This window comes from Mytilus galloprovincialis, chromosome 10 (assembly GCF_965363235.1).
Source record: "Mytilus galloprovincialis chromosome 10, xbMytGall1.hap1.1, whole genome shotgun sequence".
NCBI classification, from domain to species: domain Eukaryota; kingdom Metazoa; phylum Mollusca; class Bivalvia; order Mytilida; family Mytilidae; genus Mytilus; species Mytilus galloprovincialis.
The window spans coordinates 72768427-72794908 of record NC_134847.1 but is presented as its reverse complement, the minus strand read 5'-3'; positions in this window follow the sequence as shown (position 1 = coordinate 72794908).

Sequence of the window (26482 nt, the reverse complement as noted above, 5' to 3'; positions counted from 1 at the left end):
AATGTACGGAAATGATCTCCTTCGAACATTGAAATGTTCACACGAATATCAAACTAAAAGAATAAAATAAGCATGCCATTTTGTAGTTAACAAACAGTTATCGATGTCAAAACACAAATATTAACACATATTCCATATTTTGAAATGCTATAGTCTGTTTCAAAAATGTACTTTTTTACGAAAACGGTTTCATTTAAAACTGTTGTTCAAAATTCACCGTAGTAGTTATATATTGGATTGGTTTTGTTATCAATATAATCAGTACTTGATGATATATAAAGAATCATTGGAGAAAGTGGGCATTATCTTCAGTCCCTTTTTAACAGAACCGCATTTACTCAAAAAAACTGATTTTTTTTCTTCACATTTTTCGACTGGGGTCACCTCCGATAAAAAATTCTGAAAATTCAGAGAGTAAAGCCAGAACGGTTTGAAGATAATTTATTTGTGGCATATATATTTGTGCATCTAACGCACTATGAATTGCACCATACAAGAAAGTATTAAATACCGTATAGGTTACAATACACCATTAGATTTTATGGGCGCAGCCATTTTATGAGCATAACATGGTATTCAGAATTAAGAGTATGGCGAATCCTGATTGGTCGATATGTGCTCCCGTTATTTTTTATTTTTAGAGACTTCGTGCACTCTGCTTTATACAAAAGGCAAAATAAAAATTATTCCGTAGCCGTAAAGGCACTGAGATGACTTTTCAACGCTAGGACAAGACCCGTATTTTTAAGGGCAAAATTGATAGGCATGGGAGATAAGTACAAAATACGCTAAGAAAAGCAACGCGACCCTATATATTTTAGACCAAAAAATACTGTCCTAATAACTTTTCTTTGATTCTAGCAAGGTTTCGTTAAGAAAATCAACTTTCTAAAGTCTGTATCTCGAAAAAGGCTACCATTGTCGCCTATGGGGAAATTAATTGTTTATTTCAATCTATACAGCATCGACATTTCTTTATAATAGTGCTCAAAAAGTGTCAAAAACAGTAATTTTACTTGACATTTGATGTGAAACGGTATTTTTTGGTGACAAATGAAATATTGATTATCTAGTTTTTAAGCTATAGTCTGTTTCATATTGGTATTGCATTTTACCTTAGAAACAAGGGTGGGCTCGACTTTTGACTTACTGTGGAACGAATATGTCATTTTCTGAAGTTCTGCTGATTTGTTTGAATAAAGCAAGTACACGTCTAGAGTTTGTGAATATAAATCGATTTTTAAACATAACAATCTCGACCCAAGTGCTGTTATCGAAATTACCAAATTCAGCGAAAATGTACGGAAATGATCTCCTTCGAACATTGAAATGTTCACACGAATATCAAACTAAAAGAATAAAATAAGCATGCCATTTTGTAGTTAACAAACAGTTATCGATGTCAAAACACAAATATTAACACATATTCCATATTTTGAAATGCTATAGTCTGTTTCAAAAATGTACTTTTTTACGAAAACGGTTTCATTTAAAACTGTTGTTCAAAATTCACCGTAGTAGTTATATATTGGATTGGTTTTGTTATCAATATAATCAGTACTTGATGATATATAAAGAATCATTGGAGAAAGTGGGCATTATCTTCAGTCCCTTTTTAACAGAACCGCATTTACTCAAAAAAACTGATTTTTTTTCTTCACATTTTTCGACTGGGGTCACCTCCGATAAAAAATTCTGAAAATTCAGAGAGTAAAGCCAGAACGGTTTGAAGATAATTTATTTGTGGCATATATATTTGTGCATCTAACGCACTATGAATTGCACCATACAAGAAAGTATTAAATACCGTATACAGCATCGACATTTCTTTATAATAGTGCTCAAAAAGTGTCAAAAACAGTAATTTTACTTGACATTTGATGTGAAACGGTATTTTTTGGTGACAAATGAAATATTGATTATCTAGTTTTTAAGCTATAGTCTGTTTCATATTGGTATTGCATTTTACCTTAGAAACAAGGGTGGGCTCGACTTTTGACTTACTGTGGAACGAATATGTCATTTTCTGAAGTTCTGCTGATTTGTTTGAATAAAGCAAGTACACGTCTAGAGTTTGTGAATATAAATCGATTTTTAAACATAACAATCTCGACCCAAGTGCTGTTATCGAAATTACCAAATTCAGCGAAAATGTACGGAAATGATCTCCTTCGAACATTGAAATGTTCACACGAATATCAAACTAAAAGAATAAAATAAGCATGCCATTTTGTAGTTAACAAACAGTTATCGATGTCAAAACACAAATATTAACACATATTCCATATTTTGAAATGCTATAGTCTGTTTCAAAAATGTACTTTTTTACGAAAACGGTTTCATTTAAAACTGTTGTTCAAAATTCACCGTAGTAGTTATATATTGGATTGGTTTTGTTATCAATATAATCAGTACTTGATGATATATAAAGAATCATTGGAGAAAGTGGGCATTATCTTCAGTCCCTTTTTAACAGAACCGCATTTACTCAAAAAAACTGATTTTTTTTCTTCACATTTTTCGACTGGGGTCACCTCCGATAAAAAATTCTGAAAATTCAGAGAGTAAAGCCAGAACGGTTTGAAGATAATTTATTTGTGGCATATATATTTGTGCATCTAACGCACTATGAATTGCACCATACAAGAAAGTATTAAATACCGTATACAGCATCGACATTTCTTTATAATAGTGCTCAAAAAGTGTCAAAAACAGTAATTTTACTTGACATTTGATGTGAAACGGTATTTTTTGGTGACAAATGAAATATTGATTATCTAGTTTTTAAGCTATAGTCTGTTTCATATTGGTATTGCATTTTACCTTAGAAACAAGGGTGGGCTCGACTTTTGACTTACTGTGGAACGAATATGTCATTTTCTGAAGTTCTGCTGATTTGTTTGAATAAAGCAAGTACACGTCTAGAGTTTGTGAATATAAATCGATTTTTAAACATAACAATCTCGACCCAAGTGCTGTTATCGAAATTACCAAATTCAGCGAAAATGTACGGAAATGATCTCCTTCGAACATTGAAATGTTCACACGAATATCAAACTAAAAGAATAAAATAAGCATGCCATTTTGTAGTTAACAAACAGTTATCGATGTCAAAACACAAATATTAACACATATTCCATATTTTGAAATGCTATAGTCTGTTTCAAAAATGTACTTTTTTACGAAAACGGTTTCATTTAAAACTGTTGTTCAAAATTCACCGTAGTAGTTATATATTGGATTGGTTTTGTTATCAATATAATCAGTACTTGATGATATATAAAGAATCATTGGAGAAAGTGGGCATTATCTTCAGTCCCTTTTTAACAGAACCGCATTTACTCAAAAAAACTGATTTTTTTTCTTCACATTTTTCGACTGGGGTCACCTCCGATAAAAAATTCTGAAAATTCAGAGAGTAAAGCCAGAACGGTTTGAAGATAATTTATTTGTGGCATATATATTTGTGCATCTAACGCACTATGAATTGCACCATACAAGAAAGTATTAAATACCGTATAGGTTACAATACACCATTAGATTTTATGGGCGCAGCCATTTTATGAGCATAACATGGTATTCAGAATTAAGAGTATGGCGAATCCTGATTGGTCGATATGTGCTCCCGTTATTTTTTATTTTTAGAGACTTCGTGCACTCTGCTTTATACAAAAGGCAAAATAAAAATTATTCCGTAGCCGTAAAGGCACTGAGATGACTTTTCAACGCTAGGACAAGACCCGTATTTTTAAGGGCAAAATTGATAGGCATGGGAGATAAGTACAAAATACGCTAAGAAAAGCAACGCGACCCTATATATTTTAGACCAAAAAATACTGTCCTAATAACTTTTCTTTGATTCTAGCAAGGTTTCGTTAAGAAAATCAACTTTCTAAAGTCTGTATCTCGAAAAAGGCTACCATTGTCGCCTATGGGGAAATTAATTGTTTATTTCAATCTATACAGCATCGACATTTCTTTATAATAGTGCTCAAAAAGTGTCAAAAACAGTAATTTTACTTGACATTTGATGTGAAACGGTATTTTTTGGTGACAAATGAAATATTGATTATCTAGTTTTTAAGCTATAGTCTGTTTCATATTGGTATTGCATTTTACCTTAGAAACAAGGGTGGGCTCGACTTTTGACTTACTGTGGAACGAATATGTCATTTTCTGAAGTTCTGCTGATTTGTTTGAATAAAGCAAGTACACGTCTAGAGTTTGTGAATATAAATCGATTTTTAAACATAACAATCTCGACCCAAGTGCTGTTATCGAAATTACCAAATTCAGCGAAAATGTACGGAAATGATCTCCTTCGAACATTGAAATGTTCACACGAATATCAAACTAAAAGAATAAAATAAGCATGCCATTTTGTAGTTAACAAACAGTTATCGATGTCAAAACACAAATATTAACACATATTCCATATTTTGAAATGCTATAGTCTGTTTCAAAAATGTACTTTTTTACGAAAACGGTTTCATTTAAAACTGTTGTTCAAAATTCACCGTAGTAGTTATATATTGGATTGGTTTTGTTATCAATATAATCAGTACTTGATGATATATAAAGAATCATTGGAGAAAGTGGGCATTATCTTCAGTCCCTTTTTAACAGAACCGCATTTACTCAAAAAAACTGATTTTTTTTCTTCACATTTTTCGACTGGGGTCACCTCCGATAAAAAATTCTGAAAATTCAGAGAGTAAAGCCAGAACGGTTTGAAGATAATTTATTTGTGGCATATATATTTGTGCATCTAACGCACTATGAATTGCACCATACAAGAAAGTATTAAATACCGTATACAGCATCGACATTTCTTTATAATAGTGCTCAAAAAGTGTCAAAAACAGTAATTTTACTTGACATTTGATGTGAAACGGTATTTTTTGGTGACAAATGAAATATTGATTATCTAGTTTTTAAGCTATAGTCTGTTTCATATTGGTATTGCATTTTACCTTAGAAACAAGGGTGGGCTCGACTTTTGACTTACTGTGGAACGAATATGTCATTTTCTGAAGTTCTGCTGATTTGTTTGAATAAAGCAAGTACACGTCTAGAGTTTGTGAATATAAATCGATTTTTAAACATAACAATCTCGACCCAAGTGCTGTTATCGAAATTACCAAATTCAGCGAAAATGTACGGAAATGATCTCCTTCGAACATTGAAATGTTCACACGAATATCAAACTAAAAGAATAAAATAAGCATGCCATTTTGTAGTTAACAAACAGTTATCGATGTCAAAACACAAATATTAACACATATTCCATATTTTGAAATGCTATAGTCTGTTTCAAAAATGTACTTTTTTACGAAAACGGTTTCATTTAAAACTGTTGTTCAAAATTCACCGTAGTAGTTATATATTGGATTGGTTTTGTTATCAATATAATCAGTACTTGATGATATATAAAGAATCATTGGAGAAAGTGGGCATTATCTTCAGTCCCTTTTTAACAGAACCGCATTTACTCAAAAAAACTGATTTTTTTTCTTCACATTTTTCGACTGGGGTCACCTCCGATAAAAAATTCTGAAAATTCAGAGAGTAAAGCCAGAACGGTTTGAAGATAATTTATTTGTGGCATATATATTTGTGCATCTAACGCACTATGAATTGCACCATACAAGAAAGTATTAAATACCGTATACAGCATCGACATTTCTTTATAATAGTGCTCAAAAAGTGTCAAAAACAGTAATTTTACTTGACATTTGATGTGAAACGGTATTTTTTGGTGACAAATGAAATATTGATTATCTAGTTTTTAAGCTATAGTCTGTTTCATATTGGTATTGCATTTTACCTTAGAAACAAGGGTGGGCTCGACTTTTGACTTACTGTGGAACGAATATGTCATTTTCTGAAGTTCTGCTGATTTGTTTGAATAAAGCAAGTACACGTCTAGAGTTTGTGAATATAAATCGATTTTTAAACATAACAATCTCGACCCAAGTGCTGTTATCGAAATTACCAAATTCAGCGAAAATGTACGGAAATGATCTCCTTCGAACATTGAAATGTTCACACGAATATCAAACTAAAAGAATAAAATAAGCATGCCATTTTGTAGTTAACAAACAGTTATCGATGTCAAAACACAAATATTAACACATATTCCATATTTTGAAATGCTATAGTCTGTTTCAAAAATGTACTTTTTTACGAAAACGGTTTCATTTAAAACTGTTGTTCAAAATTCACCGTAGTAGTTATATATTGGATTGGTTTTGTTATCAATATAATCAGTACTTGATGATATATAAAGAATCATTGGAGAAAGTGGGCATTATCTTCAGTCCCTTTTTAACAGAACCGCATTTACTCAAAAAAACTGATTTTTTTTCTTCACATTTTTCGACTGGGGTCACCTCCGATAAAAAATTCTGAAAATTCAGAGAGTAAAGCCAGAACGGTTTGAAGATAATTTATTTGTGGCATATATATTTGTGCATCTAACGCACTATGAATTGCACCATACAAGAAAGTATTAAATACCGTATACAGCATCGACATTTCTTTATAATAGTGCTCAAAAAGTGTCAAAAACAGTAATTTTACTTGACATTTGATGTGAAACGGTATTTTTTGGTGACAAATGAAATATTGATTATCTAGTTTTTAAGCTATAGTCTGTTTCATATTGGTATTGCATTTTACCTTAGAAACAAGGGTGGGCTCGACTTTTGACTTACTGTGGAACGAATATGTCATTTTCTGAAGTTCTGCTGATTTGTTTGAATAAAGCAAGTACACGTCTAGAGTTTGTGAATATAAATCGATTTTTAAACATAACAATCTCGACCCAAGTGCTGTTATCGAAATTACCAAATTCAGCGAAAATGTACGGAAATGATCTCCTTCGAACATTGAAATGTTCACACGAATATCAAACTAAAAGAATAAAATAAGCATGCCATTTTGTAGTTAACAAACAGTTATCGATGTCAAAACACAAATATTAACACATATTCCATATTTTGAAATGCTATAGTCTGTTTCAAAAATGTACTTTTTTACGAAAACGGTTTCATTTAAAACTGTTGTTCAAAATTCACCGTAGTAGTTATATATTGGATTGGTTTTGTTATCAATATAATCAGTACTTGATGATATATAAAGAATCATTGGAGAAAGTGGGCATTATCTTCAGTCCCTTTTTAACAGAACCGCATTTACTCAAAAAAACTGATTTTTTTTCTTCACATTTTTCGACTGGGGTCACCTCCGATAAAAAATTCTGAAAATTCAGAGAGTAAAGCCAGAACGGTTTGAAGATAATTTATTTGTGGCATATATATTTGTGCATCTAACGCACTATGAATTGCACCATACAAGAAAGTATTAAATACCGTATACAGCATCGACATTTCTTTATAATAGTGCTCAAAAAGTGTCAAAAACAGTAATTTTACTTGACATTTGATGTGAAACGGTATTTTTTGGTGACAAATGAAATATTGATTATCTAGTTTTTAAGCTATAGTCTGTTTCATATTGGTATTGCATTTTACCTTAGAAACAAGGGTGGGCTCGACTTTTGACTTACTGTGGAACGAATATGTCATTTTCTGAAGTTCTGCTGATTTGTTTGAATAAAGCAAGTACACGTCTAGAGTTTGTGAATATAAATCGATTTTTAAACATAACAATCTCGACCCAAGTGCTGTTATCGAAATTACCAAATTCAGCGAAAATGTACGGAAATGATCTCCTTCGAACATTGAAATGTTCACACGAATATCAAACTAAAAGAATAAAATAAGCATGCCATTTTGTAGTTAACAAACAGTTATCGATGTCAAAACACAAATATTAACACATATTCCATATTTTGAAATGCTATAGTCTGTTTCAAAAATGTACTTTTTTACGAAAACGGTTTCATTTAAAACTGTTGTTCAAAATTCACCGTAGTAGTTATATATTGGATTGGTTTTGTTATCAATATAATCAGTACTTGATGATATATAAAGAATCATTGGAGAAAGTGGGCATTATCTTCAGTCCCTTTTTAACAGAACCGCATTTACTCAAAAAAACTGATTTTTTTTCTTCACATTTTTCGACTGGGGTCACCTCCGATAAAAAATTCTGAAAATTCAGAGAGTAAAGCCAGAACGGTTTGAAGATAATTTATTTGTGGCATATATATTTGTGCATCTAACGCACTATGAATTGCACCATACAAGAAAGTATTAAATACCGTATACAGCATCGACATTTCTTTATAATAGTGCTCAAAAAGTGTCAAAAACAGTAATTTTACTTGACATTTGATGTGAAACGGTATTTTTTGGTGACAAATGAAATATTGATTATCTAGTTTTTAAGCTATAGTCTGTTTCATATTGGTATTGCATTTTACCTTAGAAACAAGGGTGGGCTCGACTTTTGACTTACTGTGGAACGAATATGTCATTTTCTGAAGTTCTGCTGATTTGTTTGAATAAAGCAAGTACACGTCTAGAGTTTGTGAATATAAATCGATTTTTAAACATAACAATCTCGACCCAAGTGCTGTTATCGAAATTACCAAATTCAGCGAAAATGTACGGAAATGATCTCCTTCGAACATTGAAATGTTCACACGAATATCAAACTAAAAGAATAAAATAAGCATGCCATTTTGTAGTTAACAAACAGTTATCGATGTCAAAACACAAATATTAACACATATTCCATATTTTGAAATGCTATAGTCTGTTTCAAAAATGTACTTTTTTACGAAAACGGTTTCATTTAAAACTGTTGTTCAAAATTCACCGTAGTAGTTATATATTGGATTGGTTTTGTTATCAATATAATCAGTACTTGATGATATATAAAGAATCATTGGAGAAAGTGGGCATTATCTTCAGTCCCTTTTTAACAGAACCGCATTTACTCAAAAAAACTGATTTTTTTTCTTCACATTTTTCGACTGGGGTCACCTCCGATAAAAAATTCTGAAAATTCAGAGAGTAAAGCCAGAACGGTTTGAAGATAATTTATTTGTGGCATATATATTTGTGCATCTAACGCACTATGAATTGCACCATACAAGAAAGTATTAAATACCGTATACAGCATCGACATTTCTTTATAATAGTGCTCAAAAAGTGTCAAAAACAGTAATTTTACTTGACATTTGATGTGAAACGGTATTTTTTGGTGACAAATGAAATATTGATTATCTAGTTTTTAAGCTATAGTCTGTTTCATATTGGTATTGCATTTTACCTTAGAAACAAGGGTGGGCTCGACTTTTGACTTACTGTGGAACGAATATGTCATTTTCTGAAGTTCTGCTGATTTGTTTGAATAAAGCAAGTACACGTCTAGAGTTTGTGAATATAAATCGATTTTTAAACATAACAATCTCGACCCAAGTGCTGTTATCGAAATTACCAAATTCAGCGAAAATGTACGGAAATGATCTCCTTCGAACATTGAAATGTTCACACGAATATCAAACTAAAAGAATAAAATAAGCATGCCATTTTGTAGTTAACAAACAGTTATCGATGTCAAAACACAAATATTAACACATATTCCATATTTTGAAATGCTATAGTCTGTTTCAAAAATGTACTTTTTTACGAAAACGGTTTCATTTAAAACTGTTGTTCAAAATTCACCGTAGTAGTTATATATTGGATTGGTTTTGTTATCAATATAATCAGTACTTGATGATATATAAAGAATCATTGGAGAAAGTGGGCATTATCTTCAGTCCCTTTTTAACAGAACCGCATTTACTCAAAAAAACTGATTTTTTTTCTTCACATTTTTCGACTGGGGTCACCTCCGATAAAAAATTCTGAAAATTCAGAGAGTAAAGCCAGAACGGTTTGAAGATAATTTATTTGTGGCATATATATTTGTGCATCTAACGCACTATGAATTGCACCATACAAGAAAGTATTAAATACCGTATACAGCATCGACATTTCTTTATAATAGTGCTCAAAAAGTGTCAAAAACAGTAATTTTACTTGACATTTGATGTGAAACGGTATTTTTTGGTGACAAATGAAATATTGATTATCTAGTTTTTAAGCTATAGTCTGTTTCATATTGGTATTGCATTTTACCTTAGAAACAAGGGTGGGCTCGACTTTTGACTTACTGTGGAACGAATATGTCATTTTCTGAAGTTCTGCTGATTTGTTTGAATAAAGCAAGTACACGTCTAGAGTTTGTGAATATAAATCGATTTTTAAACATAACAATCTCGACCCAAGTGCTGTTATCGAAATTACCAAATTCAGCGAAAATGTACGGAAATGATCTCCTTCGAACATTGAAATGTTCACACGAATATCAAACTAAAAGAATAAAATAAGCATGCCATTTTGTAGTTAACAAACAGTTATCGATGTCAAAACACAAATATTAACACATATTCCATATTTTGAAATGCTATAGTCTGTTTCAAAAATGTACTTTTTTACGAAAACGGTTTCATTTAAAACTGTTGTTCAAAATTCACCGTAGTAGTTATATATTGGATTGGTTTTGTTATCAATATAATCAGTACTTGATGATATATAAAGAATCATTGGAGAAAGTGGGCATTATCTTCAGTCCCTTTTTAACAGAACCGCATTTACTCAAAAAAACTGATTTTTTTTCTTCACATTTTTCGACTGGGGTCACCTCCGATAAAAAATTCTGAAAATTCAGAGAGTAAAGCCAGAACGGTTTGAAGATAATTTATTTGTGGCATATATATTTGTGCATCTAACGCACTATGAATTGCACCATACAAGAAAGTATTAAATACCGTATAGGTTACAATACACCATTAGATTTTATGGGCGCAGCCATTTTATGAGCATAACATGGTATTCAGAATTAAGAGTATGGCGAATCCTGATTGGTCGATATGTGCTCCCGTTATTTTTTATTTTTAGAGACTTCGTGCACTCTGCTTTATACAAAAGGCAAAATAAAAATTATTCCGTAGCCGTAAAGGCACTGAGATGACTTTTCAACGCTAGGACAAGACCCGTATTTTTAAGGGCAAAATTGATAGGCATGGGAGATAAGTACAAAATACGCTAAGAAAAGCAACGCGACCCTATATATTTTAGACCAAAAAATACTGTCCTAATAACTTTTCTTTGATTCTAGCAAGGTTTCGTTAAGAAAATCAACTTTCTAAAGTCTGTATCTCGAAAAAGGCTACCATTGTCGCCTATGGGGAAATTAATTGTTTATTTCAATCAGCAGCCAGTTTTCAAATATGTCTATGAACCCAAAAGTTGCATAAGAATCAAACGTACTCAAAATGTTTTTATTAATATATAAACACTATTTTATCAGTTTTTAATACATAATTAAGCAATCGAAGTCACTATTCAATGAATTGAAAAAAAAATCTAGACCTGTTCAATAATTTAAAGACAATAATAATCGCTGTCAATATATACCAAAACAGAATGCTGCACGCTTTTACTTTTAATAGTCAACAGCTTTGAGTGTATATAGAATGGAAAATAGTTATAAAATTATTGAAATGCTTGTACAATTGCTTGTCAGACTCTGTCATCAGATTTATTTTTTTGTGATATTGTGCCAAATAGCTTTCCATATTCTCGGCATCCTGTCAAATAGTTCCTATAAAGTTACAATTGTTCTGCATTACAAGAATAGAAAGTTGCGCTCGTGCTTTAATATTTATTTACTCGGACAAATCTGTTTTAAAGAAATTTCTTTTTCTATAGCAGAGGTTACCGCTTACTTTTGATTCGCCGAAAGCTTTATTTTTTGTACACAAAGTATGGTGGGCACGGAAATTATTTATTCTCTATTCAAAAACAAAACTAAATGCTATACCCCAACTTGGAATTCTGGTCAATTAGACCATAGGTCCGAAGCTTCCGTTTGCACCTAGTGTGCATGAGCAAAAGTATTGCCGTAGAACATTTTTTATTAACATTTCCGTAAGGGTGGGGTAGGGTGTCCGACCCCAACTTTGGACCAACTTTTAAAAAAATCTAAGCCGAACAACACCCTGGATTTTTTCTCAAGTAGACCTTAGCTATTCAGCTTCACATTGCACCTGGTGGCGAAAAAAGTATTGCCGTAGAACATTTTTTATTAACATTTCCGTAAGGGTGGGGTAGGGTGTCCGACCCCAACTTTGGACCAACTTTTAAAAAAATCTAAGCCGAACAACACCCTGGATTTTTTCTCAAGTAGACCTTAGCTATTCAGCTTCACATTGCACCTGGTGGCGAAAAAAGTATTGCCGTAGAACATTTTTTATTAACATTTCCGTAAGGGTGGGGTAGGGTGTCCGACCCCAACTTTGGACCAACTTTAAAAAAATGTTCTACGGCAATACTTTTTTTGCCACTAGGTGCAATGTGAAGCTGAATAGCTAAGTCTACTTGAAATAAAATCCAGGGTGTTGTTCGGCTTAGATTTTTTTTTTAATTTGGTCCAAAGTTGGGGTCGGACACCCTACCCCACCCCTACGGAAATGTTAATAATCAAAGAGCAGATTGCTCTGAGGGATACGATTGCCATTGTTTCATTGACACATGTATGCATGTAGCTGGATAATATTATTTTCAAAACTAATTCAAATGACAAACAGACATAAAAGTGTATGAACAATGTAATTAGGTCTATTGTGTTTTATTTTTGTACTACTGCAATACCAAGTTTACTTTCCACAGCAGTCACTGACTGACTCAGAGTGAGAGATGTCAGAGAAGGTATTTTATTTCACTCATTGGTTATTATATTTTATTAAAGGGAAATTCCGCGATTTTTTACTTAGCATCTAATTATGTTCATCTTAACATAAAAAACACATTTGCAAAGTTTTAAATTTATATTCCTTCTAATAACGGAGAAAATCAAGTATTTGTAAATTTTTTGGTTGAATTCTCGAGTGGGTCGTGACGTTTTAGCCCGATTTGTTGAATTCTGGGAAAAAATAAAATCTGTTTAACTCTTATAGCTTATCGACAATATACGTAATTAAAAGCGCACAGCTGACGAATGGTCGTAGTTATTAACCACAATATAAGAATGAACGAAAATGAATATGCATATACCGTTTTGTATTGATTGAATTAAACTCCTAAAAAAATATCTTTAGTAAATGTTTTTGAATAAATTTCATTAATTATTGCTGAGATTTTTTTCATAAAATATTTATTGAACATTTTTACTGATATTGAACTGAAAATATTTCAGTTCTATTTACCGTTATTGTTTTGATAATCATTTCAATGCAACTAATGTGTGAGCAGAGTGTGTATATTATTTTGTAAAGGTCACTGTATATTTCTCGGCTTGAGGTCAATTCGTTTACCTTGTAGCTATTTAGCCGCAGGTGTGAGTTCAAGCGTACACAGGTATGGATGTTGTTATTTGGAAAGGATAAACATAAAGGATTAGAAAGAGTATGCTGATATTTAATACACTAAGATTTAATACACGATGAGAATAAAAATACAATAATTAAATTGTGTAAATTAATTGAAAATAAAATTCAGATTCGTAATTTCGAAAGTGTATAAAATAAAAGGAAACAATTTTTGATTACTTTCTTAGCGGCAATTGGCGTAAAGATTCAAATATGAAGTAAAAAATAGTAGTTTTAATCTTTAATAAAAACTAAATGCAATATTACCCAATTTGATATACCATTGTACATCTGTTTGATATCATTGACTCTACCGGAATTTCTTTACTTGCATTCAAATCTGGCTGTGTTTAAATAAAACTATCGCAATTTTGAAGTTTTTAATTGAAAAAAAATACAACATACAACATGCATGATTTTTTTTAGTTTCTTTTTAACATTTCATTCTTACATAATTAAATTCATTTGACAATTATTTACACGAACTTTTTGTGAAAAAAATACCAATTATCTAAGCTACTTCTAGGCATTATTTTTTTTTGAGGATTTTTGTACAATTTTTTTTTAAATTCTATGATAATATTTGTGCAATGTTGAACATGATAGCCGTCATTAATCCAAATAAGCAATACAGTAGTTGTAATAAAACTTATATTTTAGTTATGCATAACTGATATTGACGAATTTAGAATAGTTCGTCCCTGCATCGTTGTTCTTGAAACAATCATTATTAGTATACAAGTAAGTTTCCTGACGAATAAGCGCCATTGAGGATGAGCTCCAGTGAAAGCAGACTAGAAGCGTTTCGTTAGTTTGTTTGTTGGGAAAGGAGAGGAAATGCAACCACTTGTACAGATAAACGACAGAATTACCATACAAGCATTTATAGTCAACACAACCAGAAAGAGTTCCCATTGTTGGACGGGGAATATGAAGGCTTCCAAGAATGGACAAGTGACATGTCTAACTCTGAACAGTTAGAAAACGGACTATCGACATCGACCGCTTGTTCTTGATATTTGAAACTGCATGCATATATACGTATACGTTTATGATAGTGATGAGTTCTTGCGTCTGACAAAAACTAAATTTCTTCATGGTTATATCTTGCTATACGTTTATATTGGTTTGTAAGGTAAACGGACATAAAGTCACAGGACAAAACGTCGCAGGACATAGTCACAAATTTAGTAGTACAAAAAGTCACAGGACAAAAAGTCACAAAAGTTTGTTGACAATTATTTGAATATATAAGAGAAATATCTTGAAATATTTGCTTTTTTATACAAATGTTCATATTTAGTTTAGGAAATGTGTCATTATACTTGAAAAATGAGGATTTATTTAATTTTCATCATGCAAAGGGTATATTTCTTGGCACCATGAAGCCATTTAAGTGCAAAGCCACGTTGGCATTTTGTTTTTTTAACAATTATTTGATCATCTTTGATATTTTTGGGATAAACTTTGTTTACAAAGTTGGTTTATATACAATAGTTCCAGAAAAATACAAAAATATTTTTGTAGAAATAAGTGTTTTTTATTCAAAGAAAATATTCAGAAAAAAATGAATTGTGACTTTTTGTCCTGTGACTTTTTGTCCGTGACTTTTTGTCTTTGACTTTTTGTCCTGTGACTTTCTGTCCTACATTCGTTTGTAAGGTGATAACTCAAAATCGTTATTTGAAAATCCTGTTTGTGAGATGTAGATTCATTTCTATACAGAAATTTCGTCTATATATTAAGTTTCACAAGTGTATAACACGGAGAAGCTCTCAAGGTACATTACTCCCATTTTGTTTGGGTGTGAACCATCGATGTTTACAGCAATATCAAAGAATAAGATGATGATGGTAGAAAGACTTATGGGCGTCATGTGGCAAATATTACATGCATATCGGACTATGAGTTGTCAATTTGTATGAAAAGATTACCAATACAACCATATTATTGAGAAGGAATGTTTACATGCTATACCGTCTCGTACTAGTATTACAGGGTTCTTGTGGCGTTCACCTTTGTCACACAACTTTTTAACGATGTTTAAAAAAAAGGCAGAACCAATTTGATGTCATATTTCCCTATTTTTTAAATATAACTAAAAGTCTTTTATCTGACAAGAATACCCCTATTTAGCGGACAAGTAATTGATTCTTTTTTCTGTTATTGAATACCAAGAAAGAAAATAAATCCCGAAATAAGTTAATTTTTTTGAAACTTTGATACTCAATAGTTTCCCAGCAAAATATTTCTTCTTCTTCTTCTTCTTCTTCTTCTTCTTCTTCTTCTTCTTCTTCTTCTTCTTCTGGTATACAATAGTCTATCGACATTCGATGATTACATACTGTTGGACTAGTCTATTTACAAAACTTTTACCCCAATTTATTCAAAATATATGTTTTTTTCTTATGTTCAATGTATTATACATGTTTATATTTTGAATTGCGCTATAGTTCCGTAACTTTCTACCCAGTCGTATAAACGAATCGTCGACAAGTGCGTAAATTTTTTTAAATCAATATTTCTGGTATGTTCCAATCTGTCCTTCACTATTGACAATGAGTATATTTTACATTTTCCCAAATTCACCCTTGGAAAAAAATATTTAAATAGATTTTAATTTCATCAAATCTTATTTTTTGGGTATTATTTATATTTTTATGAATAATATTCTTTACACCAGACATGTTATTTATAAACAAGCGTATGAGTTTAGTAATGACAAGTAAGACAGAGTTGTTTATTATGCATCTGATAGTTCAAAATGGAAAGTTAGAAGTTATCGGCCGTGTACACTGATTAATACCTGCAGAAGTGAAACGATGCATGAACTTGCAAGCCCGACAGGAAATCGCTTGAATACCTGGACGTGTCACCTCACACCCCTCGCAATACCTTTGGAAGTAATACCTTTAGCCATGCTGGTGATCAGATGAGGGAAGATCAGAATTTATTTGAAAAAAAGTTTATTACTTTAAAGAATTATTATCAAATTAGATTTTCGAAAACAATTTTCACGGAACACTTATATATGATTTCAACTTTGACTTTTTACTTAATTCCAATATTTACAGTTTAAAAACAACAGACCATGGTAATTTAAAAAATAAGAATATTCTCCGTATCAAGTTAGTGAGTTGGATAAAACAACCGTACGATTGACAAGATATCGACACGCAATTACGACTACATCGGTTACTGTAGTTTTGTTCCTTTGTGGTTTATAGACATAACGTTGTTATAAATCGGAAAAGAAGACAAAATGCCCGAAGGCAGAGAATTGATACTCTAAATTTAAAATCGATGGTGATCGCTTATCTAGCGGAATAAAACTTTAATATCTATGAATTTGAGCATTTTTATACAGAATAAACATAATATCAATTTTTGATTTTTTTGCGAAGTTTCCCTTTAAGTGTCTGTTAGCGATGCGCCGACGTATAGTCATCAATGTGCTGATGGATCGTCGTATGATGTAGATGTAGATGTAGATTTCAATTCGTATCTTATCACCTTTTTTCCTACGTTAATTCTAGGAGGAACCCCATTCCTAACTCTTTAAATATTTAATGTCCTTTGGGTCAGTCATCATGACTCCTTTCCGTACACATTTATCGGTTTAAATTGCATTCGTTTTTAATATAATACGACGTTTATTGACAGAACGAGCTAATACTCGACGTCTTGTTTATATTCAGAATTCACGGAAGTTACTGCCGGAAGGGAGACAACTCGAAACGATAATATGGAAGACTCCATTTCGCCTGAAGGGGTGTTCTACGATGTGGAATATATTTATTTTAATCTAAATGATGCATATGATTTAAAATTATGCAACAACAATAACCCTCAATAGCAGACATACATAGAAAAGATCCCATCAGTTATAAATTAATTAATTGAGTGGGGAATCCAGAGCAACCATTCAATCTAAAACCCCTTAAAGTCAAGAAAACTATACGCATGCGCATAATTTCCAAATCAAACCCTGGGGCAAGATATATTAAATGCTTATTAAACGACCTAGATGGTTCTCAATTTCTTTATGGAAGTACAATCTCAAATATCAGTTTCATAACGGTAACATATAAGAAAAACTCCACTTCAGTTCTTATATGACAGAAATAGATTTATCGGTATTCAGAGAACTCTCGCATTTTATCAAAACTGGGAATTCCCTCTGACGTGTTTCTAAATTTATAACTACACTAAATATAAATACTGCTTAATTCTGATTTTCCGTGTTGTTAAAAACACGCATCGAAGTCAAGGGAATTATCAAACATGAAGATTATGAAAAGAACATTATAGGAAAGTTGATTAAGTTCAATCCCTTTGTTTGTTTTTACCTTTAAAAGCAAGACAATCATAAGAATCTGAGATGTTCCTTAATGTTTAGAATAAAACGATTGACGTCAGGGAAATTGCTCTGAGCCACCGGTATAAGTCTACAGATTGCTTGAAAGCAATCGTATCCCAAAAAATGTTCTACGGCAATACTTTCGGACACCCTACCCTACCCCTACGGAAATGTTAATAAAAAATGTTCTACGGCAATACTTTTTTCGCCACTAGGTGCAATGTGAAGCTGAATAGCTAAGGTCTACTTGAAATAAAATCCAGGGTGTTGTTCGGCTTAGATTTTTTTTAAATTTGGTCCAAAGTTTTTGTGTTTGTTTTTTAATAGATGATAAATAATTTCCTTGCCCACCATACTTTGTGTACAAAAAATAAAACTTTCGTCTAATCAGAAGTAAGCGATATCCACTGCTCCAGAAATACAATGTTTCGTTAAAACAGATCGGTCTCATTAAAAAATATTAATGCACGAGTGCAACTTTGTTTTCTTGTCATGCAGAACATTAATAACTTTTCAGGAACTATTTGACAGGATGCCGAGAATATGGAAAGCTGTTTGACACAATATCACAAAATTAATTTATTATTTCAATGTCAATTCCCTGCTACAAGCAATTTTGTGAGCATTTTAATAATTTTAATACATATTTACAATTATATGTACACTCAAAACTGTTGACTATTAAAATTAAAAGCGGGGAGCACGCTGTTTGGTATATTGACATCGATTACTATTGTCTTAAATTAATGAACAGGACTAGATAATTTTTTAAATCATCGAATAGTTCTCCGATTGCTTTATTATATATAAAACACTGATAATATATTGGTTATATATCAATAAAAGGATTTTGAGTACGTTTGAATCTTATGCAATTTTTGGGTTCATAGACATATAAAAAAACTGGCTGCTAGCGTAGTAGCTGCTAGCGAGTGGCTGCTAGCTTGAGCCTGGTGTTTTGTGAACGTATGATAAAATATCTCTGAACTGTTGTATCTTATGGTTTATGAAAAATAAAGATTATTATTGATAATGATATCAGTTGCAGTTAGTAAAATGGATTTTTTTGAATAATTAATGAAGGAATTGGATACTATTACAAACAATATTGTAAACATAATGATGCCAAACCAGTCTTTCGTGAAAAGAACAACTTTTTCAAGGGAATTTGGAAGTATCTTGGTTATAACAAGGACATGAATAGTGATACTTTACATATCCTTGGTCATAGCATTATATATTAATTTATAAGTCACAGTCAAAACGTAATATACACTTTGAAACAACATTTTGTTGAGCAATATTCTCATGAAATACTTTTTTACGTCTATTTGATTTTTTGAAATTGATGTTTCAAAACATTCCAGCTATTTATCTTTGTAGACTGTTTAAATATGTATTTAATGATATAAAAAACTTCGTTTCAATACACTTCTTTGGGGAATAAATCGATTTTAATTTCATGCGCAAGTGCTTTGTAAATTTTCACGAATCGATTTCATCAATCAAAACTAATTATTGGATCAAACAATAATTAACTTTAAAATGATTGCAAAGAATAATCTATTTTCACCACTTTATAAACCTAAGTACCATTGTGCAACTATTGACAGTTTCCAATAACGGGTATTTGACTAGATTCGAATTTCAAATTTCATTGTTGATGCAAACTAAAAATTTGAAGGTTTTATTCAATATAGAACGGAAGTTTACTTTAATCATTTATTATATGTTATTCTATTTTATTTTATTTTAAATTTATTCATTATTATATTTTTTTTTGTACTGTGGGAGAACTGAAATATCTTGCATGTTGCCAATACTTGATCCACTGCCTCTTGTACTGAGAGTAACAAGTTCTAGTTGAAAAATCTTCGTAACATCTACATGTATTAGAGGAGAATGAAGGAACTATGTTGTAGAAAAAAATCCAACCCTATTTCCAACTACTATGGGCTTAGCATATTGTTGAAGGCCGCAATATGACCTATAGTTGTTAATTTCTGTGTCTTTTGGTCTCTTGTGGAGAGTTGTCTCATTGGCAATTATACCACATCTTCTTTTTTATATAACTATTCATCATACTATCAAGTGTCCAGTGGTAATACTAATTCCTAAAGAACCTCTTGGTCGAACAACTTTATCAATGCAGTAACTGGAATATATTGTCAAAGGGTTCTCGTTCTGAATATCATTGAATATAAGCCGTTTTGAAATTATTTGCACAAATCAATATTTTAAAGTATACCATCAAAATGTACAGTAACTGCATCGGTATATGCTGTTGTTGGTGATTTGTTTGTGGTCTAATTTTGCATCGAATGACATCGCTTACCAAAACGAATTAATATTTATTTGAAAGGGAATACTTCCAGCTTGCATAAGTTTGGTTTTTGTTTACAATGTCCTTTAATATAATTGTTTTTTTTTCTTGAAATATCAAAAATTTATCTTAAATCTCTGGCATTCTTCAGGCATTTATAATTTTAAGTTCTGTTTAGAAATAATTCATAGTATTAGTAGAAAATCAAATACACACTTCGGGATGAGATACTATGAATGTATGTAAAGACATTTAAAAAATTATTACCCTTGTGTGATAAAGGTTAAGGTTTAATTGGCCTTAGCTGTCAGTTAACTGCGAGTACTCTCAGATCTGTTTTTCGTGTCTTTTTGTTGTTGGGATGTACAAGTACCTGGCCACGTCCACTTTAATTTTTGTCCATCTGATGAGTTAAGCCTTTTTCAACTGATTTTTATAGTTCGTTCTTATATTGTATTGTTATACCGCTGTCCCAGGTTAGGGGAGGGTTGGGATCCCGCTAACATGTTTAACCCGATACATTATGTATGTATGTGCCTGTCCTAAGTCAGGAGCCTGTAATTCAGTGGTTGTCGTTTGTTTATGTGTTACATATTTGTTTTTTGTTAAAAAAAATTTATATAAATAAGGCCGTTAATTTTCTCGTTTGAATTGTTTTACATTGTCATTTCGGAGCCTTTTATAGCTTATATGCGGTGTGAGCTTTGCTCGTTGTTGAAGGCCGTACGGTGACCTATAGTTGTTAATTTCTGTGTCATGTTGGTCTCTGGTGTGGAGTTGTCTCATTGGCAATCATACCACATCTTCTTTGTTATACCTATTCCTTTATTTACAGTTTATCTGCACATTAGAGCCGATTTATTACCACTAATGATACACTAACACCTAAGCACCCTTTTTTATCTTGTTGCTTGGTTGCTGTCTACATATATTTACACTGTTTTTTCTCATTGTTAGGTGTATGCATGTCCTTGTGAAACCGGATTTGTACCCAATAATGTTTAAACACTCCAATAATGATAAGCTGCTTGCGGTTTTTTATGAGGTAAAATACATTTATCACAAACGTAATGAAGTATATACTAGTACTTAATTTGGTTTATCACAGCAATGGTATATCTTAATCTAAAATAGTAAAGTCCTTTTTAACTAGGATTAGGTTGCATTTTTTGGCGGGATTAGTATCTTAAAGCATATATCAAAAATATGACACTGTAAGTAATCGCTTGCCGCTTCGTATAAAGATCGACATTGCGATTATGATTATTGTATGTTTAAGATTTTGCAAGACCTCAAGATTAAATAGATATACTATAGACACAATACATGTGTTATATGAGGTCATATTGAAATAAATATAACATCATGTAGTGTGCATTTATGATATACATGATATACATAAGTACATATGCATGTAAATATATACACGTCTATAATTAAACAATGCACCAATTTCCTTGATTAAGGTAAACAATAGTTTAGTATTCTACTACGTCACAATCAGGCTAGACACCTGTATTTTCTACTTATAAATTTACTTAACACAGGTTTCAGAACTATGGCGGTATTGTCCTCTCCCAGTCACAAAATAAATGTTAAAGTAACAAAATCAATACAAATACTTAATATTAAAAGCTTTGTATAAAATATATGTACAGTGTTGAAAATATTTAATGTGTTTATGCTTCCAGTTTCGTCAGTTACTATGATAGATAAAAGGGGCGATATTGACTTACATATATAGATTCGTGTCGAACTATTTAAGACAAGAACGTATATGTAGTTATTAGCTTTTTATAAAGAAGGGGTATTTAATTATGTTCACGACTTATAAATATGTAATAAGTTTCTTAAGGTGAAATTGATTAACAGTTTAAGTTGTTTATTGATCGATGCAATCGATTTGTATCTTTTGTTGAACATCTCATGAAACGTCGTTCAAATTTAAATTCGTTTTCAAAAGCTTAAACAACGATAAAGGTGGATTAGAAAAGGATAAGGAAATTTTCATTTCAGAGTGCATCTAAGGTATAATTAATGGGAATCTCATATCTCAGTTGTTGGACAAACTTTTATACTATGTACATAGCCTATCAATCGTTTCCTGGCTTCGATGAATATGCAGTTTTGTAGAGAGTGAAATTTAAAATTCCATCGTATCGTTGTTGAATGTTGTGCTGACATAAATAAACATTAATTTTGTTAAATCATAAATCTCGAAAAACTTCAATATTTGAATAACGAAATACATTTGAAAACAAATTAAACGTGGACTTAAGAATGAGTTTACACAAGGAGCGATATAGACCGTTAGTTTACCTTTCATCCGAACACATTTAATAACTAATCTAATAAGAAGTTTATTGTAAAGCGCTTATATGGTAGAAAAGTGAGTTGTTTGTATACTCCTACAGTAAATATAAATCATGTGAATAATGTCTGTATCAACGTCCACGAGAGACTGGCAACAGAATGGATTATTCTCGCCAATCAAAATCAAAACCCCGCCGAAACCAGTGGTGAGAAAAAGACGAAGTTATTCACCATCTTGGATGAAACGGACAGAAGTAAAAAGAGAAGATCTGATGTCTAAAAAGCATGATCCATTTTCACCAAGACCTAGTGATATTGTGGCTGGATTGACAGGCCGAAGTCTGAAATCTCCAGTGATTGAAAGTGCTTCAAATCGCCATCAACTATTAGAACAACAATATCAGGATCTACGGAAACTAATGGTAGATAGGAATGAACAAGAAAAAGTTCCAGAGGTGTCGGGGATATTTCAAAAAAGTGCTCAAACATTACATGTCAGATCAGCAACTGATAAGACGTCTAAATCTGGCAAATCTGTAAAATCTGGAAAGACATCCATATCCACACAGTCAGAGTTTTATTTAGGAGAGAGTCTATCTGTAAAAGATTTTTTACAAAGCAATGAATACGGTTCGGACCATTTTTCTAAACATTTATCGTGTGTTAAAAAATTAGCAAAGAGGTACCGCCGGAGTCGACAACCAAGAAGTAAATTCAAAACAGTGATAGAAATTTTTGAATGACTGGACGTTATAATTTGTTATTTATTTATCAAGGGATGTAGTTGTTATTCTTATCAATTGTGCTGCATTATGGAATTTGATAGAAATAAATGTTGTTAATTAAGATTTACGGTTCTTTATAGTTAAGGTAAGGAAGAATATCTACATGTAATATTAGTCTACAAGACATATTGCTATATGTTTCTTTATTATTTGCTACTACCGGTACACTTTATTACAAGAAGTCGCGAAAGATTCTAAAAAGACGATCAAAATTCAACTTCTACGTGGTGTTCACTTACCATGATGATCGGAAGAAAACCCGATATATACCCCACCATGTCAAATAACGAAAAAGAAACAATAAACTCATTGCATTAATGACTTTTAGAAGACAATGCAAATCAGGATTGTCCATCTCATTTTGGTTTTATTGCAGAAAAATTAGAATATAATTCATTAAAATATATCTTTAAAAAGAGAAACATCGAAATTACTTAGTATTGATAAACAATTACTGAATGCAACAAGCTAAGTATATCACCTAACGATTACAAAGTAAGGGGCATTGATTGTCGTCCAAACTGAGGAACATTGTTAACGAATACTTTAACTCATTGTTGACACATAGCGTTATAAATGCTTTAGTTATAAGAGTACTAGTAAGATTATAATAACAATGTACATTGTACGTTCATGGAATAACAAATTCACTTAACTAAAAAGATTACAAGCCATAAACGAAACGATACCCGATTTTATAAAAAAAAAATATGTATTTTATTTCAACAGTGTTATTTGAGTTTTGTGTTTTATAATAGAACAGTAACATAAAAGCTTACAAACTTAACAAATAAAGAAAATAACAGATCACAATTCATTTACCGTACAGCATAGACTGTATGAAAATTTCGATGTCGAAACCAGAGTCGACGAGATGATAACGCGTATGACTAGCTCTTCAGTGTTATTCCACTTTTCCAGCAAGGCAGCTCTTAGCTGGTTGACGGACTATGTTAGCTATTACGTCTGCGAATAAGTTTGTCCCATAAATTTCAATGGGTAAAATATGTTTTAAAAAATCAAGTTATGATATGCTAGCTAATTGAGGGACATTTCTTCAAACGGTCACTAGAACCACTAGCAATTTACCATAGATCTGACTTAGTACAGGCACCATGCAATTAAAAGGGACTGGGCGATTCATTTTAAATTGCTCTAAAAGTTTTCATCGACAGGTATTCATTTTCACTTTTAAATCTATATATCATCTCAGTTGAAACAAAACATAAATTAAATAAAGCCGCATAATTTTGAGATTTACTCAGTCAACTTAACGTCCAGTGTCAAATATTTCGTGCATGTTCAGGATTAGAAAAATATAAATGATAAATGCAATATGTAAGTTCAGTAAATTTGGTCGATCGGGATAGAGAAATATAAGTTCAACTGCCACTGGAAATATGATAAACTTTTTCTCTCAACAGGCCACCGTCTGACCCCTCAAAGTATCATTTGAAAGGATATCGTGGACAGAGGGTAAAGTTCTCTCAAGACGAGGCATAAGATTTAACTTTCCATTCCGTCCAACCGTGGTTATATTTAGGCATTTTGTAAAGCCAAACGAACACCCAATCATAACCAGGGAGTTTTAATGTGTGGCGGTAGCAAATTTGCGACGATTCCTGCAAGCCCATGTAGCCTGTCATACCCCAAACATGACTTTGATTTAATATCTACAACAAGGTCGGAGACGACTACGTAAACATACAGATTACATTACATAACATTACATAAGCCTATAAATGTCTCAATGAGTTAAACGGGACAACAAACTATTGATAGTAAAAGTATTATAGACGGTGGAGTATTATATACGACGGCAGATATTTAGACCTAACGTATGATAAGAATTGTTAATCATCATAATTCATCTGACGAAGGGGTCAAATTAACCTACTTAACACATAAATAATATGTTTTGTTGTTGTTTTGTTTTCTTCGTTTGGTTGCTGTCCAATAAGCGCACGACTCACATTCCTGCAAATACAGCACCGATCGCGAGAAATATCTACTTTTCATCTTTTATGGGTGGACATAACCTATTTTCAGAAACCAACTATTTATATCAATGAAACAAGAAGATGTTTTTCAAAAGATTGTGTATTTGCATGTTTCCTATGATTTTCAATTGAAACAAATAGCCATGTAGACTACTTTAGTTTTAGTTGAAAATATTGATATCATTTTATTGAAATTTGCTATTACAAATGTATGTATAATTTTGGAAATCATTTTGAATGAATTGTTTTCCTCGTGCATAGCTCTGGTCCCTTGTCCGGTTTAGCTTTGATATTTAGTTCTTTATTTTTATTATTATCATCTTTTAAATATTTTGTATTGGGTTTGAATCTTAAAATATTTTGACCACAACCATCACGGGAAAAACAAATTTGATGTTGAAATGTGCATCTGGTTCGGTAAGATTGGTATTGTTAATGGTATGAATACCACTGGGTCTATATATCGGACCCTATATATCTGCTGGTACTTGGTAAGTCTCCCTAGGGCTTTGACAGCCCAATAACAAGCTACTTCGGTTCTGGCATGAAAATACGAATAATGTTTTATTGAAATTCGCTGCTACAAAGTGTTGGAAATAATTTGATAATAAGGAGTAATCATCCATGTACATGACTCTGATTCTTTTACTGTTTGGTATTTTTTATTGTTTTATCTGCTTTCTGTGTTTGTATTAGGTTCTGAATATTTAAACTATTTTCACTTCGAGCATCACTAAAAGGACATTATTGTCAAAATGCGCATCTGTTGCAACTTGTATTGGTTAATGGTACTGATTAAGCACACAAATTCAAGACACTTTCCTATAGAAATAAATTCAATTATTCAAAAAGTTTAGAATTAGCTTATAACAATGTATTAAAAAAAAACTATGGCCGCCCACAATAGTGATTGATCGTTGCCTTATGCAAATGCCATATCTACAAAACATCTAACACATAATTGATATTCCATAACTAAACAGGAATAATAACAGGAGTTAAGTAAATAGTCACCATATTTTGTATGTATAGTACAAATACAAAGTCAAATCTCATCGAGGTTTTTAAATTAAAAAAAACATAAACTTGCTGCGGAAATATCTGATAATTGAACGCTTTAATTCAATCTGCATTTATTCTACAGCTAAATTAAGTCTTCTTTCAATGTATATTTTAAGAAGAAAATGGGATTAGAAGCATTAATTTAATCCATGTATGTATTTATGGAAGTAAGTTTACCTCAATTGACGATATCATTTACTTGATCAGCACCAAAGTATTAGTAAGTTTACCTTAGGTGACCATATAACT